Here is a 6,022-nt window from a genome sequence, read left to right on the forward strand (position 1 = left end):
TGCGATTCTGGGACTCCATCATGGTCGCCTCTGCTGATGAGCTCTGCACTCACTTGCGGCTTGCCGTGCTGGCCAAACAGGAAATGAGATTCAAAAGTTTGCGGGCCTTTTCCTGTCTACCTGGCCAGTGCATCTGAGTTGAGAGTGGTGTCCAGGGCAGTCACAATGGAGCACTCTGGGATATCTCCTGGAGGCCAATACCGTCTAATTGTGTCCACAGTACCCAAAATTCGACCTGGCAAGGCCGATTTCAGCGCTAATCCCCTTGTCAGGGGTGGAGTAAGGAAATCGATTTTAAGAGCCCTTTAAGTAAAAAAAAATGGCTTCGTCATGTGGATGGGCACAGAGTTAAATCGATTTAATGCTGCTAAATTTGACCTTAACTCCTAGTGTAGACCAGGGCTCAGAATACTTATGTGACTTCATTTCCATGCCTCAGTTGTAAATGGCTAATTCTCTCTTTCCCCCCATCTGTCTTCCTTTGCAGGCAGTTCATATAGAAAAATCAAGGCAGAATACTCAGATATAAATTGGAATTCAGCAAATCAAATGTCTGATCAATCTGGAGATATAATTCAAGAAAAGTTGCTGGTAGTTACACAAACTAACCTTACTAAAGTTTATCATCCACATGACTGTGTTGTTAGAATATAAATGGTGGGCAATTGCTGATGAATGGTGCGGCAATGAAATCAAACCATGTACTTGTCACTGTTTGTAAAGAAATGTGTACAGATGACTGGTGCTGTACTGTAAGATTTTTAATCTGATTCATGTAGTAATGTTAGTATGACACAGGAAGTAAAATTGACATGTTAAAGGGTTAGTGCTACATAGTACATTTTTCTAACGCTGCAGTGAGACCATTGGGAACTAAAATAACAGTTTGAATGGATCGTGGAAATATTTTTTTGAAGGATAAGCTAGAGATTCTCATGTTAATAAAATGCCTTTGTACAGATAGTAAAAGTTACGAGTTCAGTAGAGCATCAGTGTAAAGTTAGTGAAGGCCGAATAGCAAAAGAATACTGTTTGAAATTGTCATTCTGGAACATGCCACAGTTTCATGTCTGTCTTATGTGTTTGCATAGAAAGCCCAAACATCATAATTGGAGCTTATTTGACCCTACTGAAAAGTAAATTTGTTTCTCTTATGCTGTGCATTGGAAGTTAAGGACTGTACATTTCCTGTGGTATTTTATATGTTCTGCAGAATGTTTAGAGGCTGCCATTTTCTTTTTGTGAATGGTATTTTCTTCAATCATTTATAAAACTGTTACTTCATTCATTATTGATTTTTTAAATCTGTAGCTGAATCTTGGCCCTGGTATAAAAACTGAGACCTCGCCAGAATTTGTGCTCTACACTTAACATGCATTGGGCTGAATGATTGTAAGAACCTGCTATGAAGGGGGATTAGAAAGGATCGTCTTTCAGTTTAAGGGATTGAGGTGCTCAGCTAATGAAAATGACTGGCAAACAGTCATTTCTAATGACCAGGAGTCGATGCATATGTCAAGTGCTTCTGTGAGGTCTTCTTTCACATTAAGTGGGGTGGAGTCGTGAACTCCATCTGCAGTCAGGAACAGTCAGGTTAACTGTAGGGCACAAATTCTGGCTAGGTCTTACAGGTTCTGTGCCCACACCCTGACTGGGCCAGGATGATTATAAATGATTGAAGAAAATATTCGTCATTCACAATTAGAAAATGGCAGCTACTGCCCATTCTGCAACACAAAGACTCTTGAGTTTGGACTGTCCTTAGGTGGCTCATTAGGCTTGGGACAGCTTCCGACTCACTAGGTCAAGCCTTCCCGTCAAATAATCTTGAAAATATACTTGTTCAATCATGCAACAGAGCTCTAATGACCACATATGTTTATTATACCTGATTGCGTCTTCAGATAGTCAGTTCTCTGGAACAGGCACTATTTTAAGTACATGTAATCTATTGTACTCTGCCATCAATACTTACACCCCTCCCCCCTGACTATTTCTGTTTCATAACTGGCAAACTTTCTGTATCTTCATGCATTTTTCTGCTGAACAGCACTCCCTTTGTCACAAACTAGAGCGAAAGCCTGGAATTCCTGCTGGGACAGAGATGAAATAGTGGTCCTGACTGTGAGACATCAGAGCTCTTCACAGCTATGGTCATATTAAAACAGTGATAAATGTTTAGACAACTCATTTTTAATATATGATCTGTTAAAGTAATGTAAACGTTTATTTAGCTGAAGTACGTGTCTGAAGGAGAACTGTTCACTACAGCTTTCCCTTAACGCTGGGATTCCTTTCCTTAAATCCTGGCCCAAATCGTGCTTACGTTTCAGATGAGTAAAGTCCTATTGACTTCAAATGGGACCTTTTGCATGAGGTAAGTGAGCAGAATTTGGCCCATAGTATGAAAAACTAGCCACTAGGCAGAAAACTATGAATGAAAGACAGAATTGTGGCCTTAACTATGCCCATTTAAACAAAATCCTTAACTTTATTTTAATATATATACATCCTTGTATTCAATTTCTGTTGTTCTGATAGCAGAATTGAAGGAATAAAATTCATACAATATCATGAGGGCATTCCTTGCAGTAAGGTGGAATTGTGCCGGTTCTTCACTGTGACACTAAGAAAAAAACAGTACATTAACGCTTTCTCAGTTCCACAGTTCCTTTAGATAAAAAAATATATCAATGGAAAGCTTGGGTCACTCATACTTTTTAGGAGATGCTGCCTTTAACATTGAACAGGGTCCTTGGTATAAAATACCATATAATTATCCTTGGATAATGGTATCATGGTATCAGTGGTCATGATGATAGATAAACAACTACCGCACCTCGGCTATTGAAATCAAAAGACTGCCTATGTACAATCAGAACAAAAAAAATCTAATGGAGACAGAAAATTACAAAAATACAGAAGTACCATGTAGACCATTAAAAAACATGACCAGTTACTTTTCTAAACTAAAAGCCCCTCAAACTACATACTGACTGTCATTAACAAAGCACTAAGACAGGGGTGGCCAGCCTGTGGCTCCAGAGCCGCATGTGGCTCTTCAGAAGTTAATATGCGGCTCCTTGCACAGGTGCTGACTCCGGGGCTGGAGCTACTGGTCCCAACATTCCACTGCTCAAGCCCAGGCCCTGCCACTACTCCACCCCTTACCCCAAGGCCCCTGCCCCTTCCTGCCCCCTCCCCTGAGCCTGCTGCACCCTTGCTCCTCCTCACTCCATCCCAGAGCCTCCTGAACACTGTGAAACAGCTGATCGTGGTGGGAAGGAGGCACGGGGAGGGAGGGGGAGGTGCTGATCGGCAGGGCTGCTGGCGGACAGGAGGTGCTGGGGGTGGCGGGGAAGCTGCTGACATGTTACAGTGGCTTTTTGGCAATGTACATTGGTAAATTCTGGCTCCTTCTCAGGCTCAGGTTGGCCACCCCTGCACTAAGATGTGCAGTAGTAGCAACCAGAGAAATCTGCTTCAAAAGGGAGCTAGCAGTATCAAGGGCATGGGAAGAAGAAATGAAGGGAGATCAAATTGCATTAACCATCCTATACGTTTGGAATAGGCAAAGCCCGGACGAAACCTGTATTTCAGGCCAGCAATACGAACGGTTATCCATGAAGGGGATGCCAAATAATAAACTTTAGAGTAGGTTCAGGACACAAATTGTCCAAAGCCATGTCCTGTTGAAATGGCTGGGAGCCTGGGCCCTTTTGGTAATATCAAAGGTGTGCAGCAAATCTCAGTGAAACACAAACATCCCTATGCCTATTATGTTAAAAGTCTTGTACAAGGAAATGCTTTAATATCTTCACCCTATTTCCTTAAAAAAAAAAAAAAATCATTCTGAAAAAATGCAGCTCCTAACATTAGCTTTGTATAGTCAGGGACCATGGCAAAGAAGCCCATCTCCATCTCCAGTGCTGCCGAGTTCTGCAACTGGAATGGAAAGCAGTTCTTTCCCTTTGAAATCCTTGCACTGCTCTCTGAGTTCCATGGTGATAGGCACAGTATGTGAATGAGAGTGCCAGCACATGGCCTATACATCACTTAAGCCCTTAAAATAGGGCTTGAGTAGAATTTAACAAGGTAAATAGACTTTGGGTAAAATTAATCTCTCTGCAAAGGGCCAGCACAGTGTCAGCAGTTAGATGAAAGATTGGTTTTAACCAATCTGATAACTGGACTAACAATTGTTTAGGCTTCATTTAGCTTACAATTCACTGATAGGGAGAAAGGATTTCAAACGTCATGCTAAATCAGAATTAGCAAAGGCTGCACTCCATATTTTATTCTTCGGCTGTCCCTTTGTATCCAAGAAGCTACTGAGCTCATCATAAACAGTTGCCTACAAAACAGTTTCAGGGACCAAATGCAAGCAAAACATCTTTAAAGTAACTAGAAATAACTGCACTTTCAAAGCAAAAACCCATTAGTAGCAAAGATTCAATATGAAACAAAAAGAACTAAATATGTGGGATATTACACTTTTTAAAAAAGCTGATTGAATGTGATTGACTTCTAATTTTTCAGTATGTCAGTTTTACCATTAAAAAGTCCAAATTTATTTAATTTAATTAGTATATATATTTAGTATATACATTTAGATCCAACTTAAGTTGTTAACTTAACAACTTAGTATTTTATTCTTGAGGGAGAAGAGCTTCTATTATTTAACATTACATGGGAGAGATTCTACAGAATCTCTCAATCTTCTTTAATACTATAAAGAGTATTTGATGTTAGTGAGAAATGGAGGCTTGACCGTTCTGGAGGCTAAAATCCTGTTTCCATCCACGTGACAAGTCAAGCTTAGGAGCAACAGTGAAAACATTCTCAAATAGCTCCAACTCTCATGTAGAAGAGCCCCCTTTAGGCCTAGAAAGTAATTCAGTTTCAATAATCTTTCAACTCCTTGGCCTCTTTACTGAAGCTGCCAACAATGGTACTTATTTGAGGCTGCTGCGATGTACACACATATGCAGTTAAACCAGACTAACTGCCAACTCACTTCACATAGGTCAAACAGCCATCAAATGGCAACAACTTCTAGTGAGTGCTGCCCTGGGCAAACTCCTATCAACATCACAGAGATGATATGCTCCATATTTAGCTGAGCTTGCAAGCACATATACTCAACGTGATGGCATTTCTATGTGTGGATGTAGCATGGTAACTTTCAAACACCACATATGATCAATTCCAAAATATCAGGGTATATTCTACGCTTCAGTGGCCAGAAACCTATTCCTATTGGGGAAAACTGAAAACCAAAAAGGGGAAATGGGGGATATATGGAGCTCCTGCCATCTGCTTAGCACAGCCACAGTTTCAAGGACATCTGCAATTGTCTATAAATCAAACTGGCTGATGACACCCATTAATGTCTTCTGGCATAACATTACCCCATTTCATCTTATCCTTCCAATAGAGTTTAACACATTGACAATCTGAATGACTTATCTCAGACAAATAATAATGGGGGTCGGGGCAAGAAGGTGTGCACACCATTGGTATAGGGGAGAGGAAATGGGGCTCTACACAGAGCCACTGGCATGGGAGGAGAAGAGGGGACCCTGGTAATGCAGAAAAGGGTCACACAGAACCTTTTGTGTGTGTGTGTGTGTGGGGGGGGGAGAGCAGAACACTGGACTCTGGTACAGGGCAGGAGGGAATGCCCCCTCTTCATCCCTAGAGCCACTGGCACAGGAGGAAGGGGGACACACGAAGAGCTTGTGGGGTGGAACGGAGGAATACAAGGAGTCCCTGATGCGTGCAGTATGCTTGGCCTCCACAAGCTACAAAGTGTGTGACCCCTACGCTATTAATCCACTGAGCCATTCAGTTTCCAAACTATCATCAAATTACATTTTTCTTCTTTGCAATAAATATATAAGACTCAGAGTTCACTCTAAAGGTTTGGTGTAAGGTACTGACCTCCCTCAAGTCCCAAATCAATGGTAATTAATGGCATTCAGCATATTGAAGGAGGGGCTCGATGACTTGCAGGATGGAG

This window comes from Chelonia mydas, chromosome 5 (assembly GCF_015237465.2).
Source record: "Chelonia mydas isolate rCheMyd1 chromosome 5, rCheMyd1.pri.v2, whole genome shotgun sequence".
NCBI lineage: Eukaryota > Metazoa > Chordata > Testudines > Cheloniidae > Chelonia > Chelonia mydas.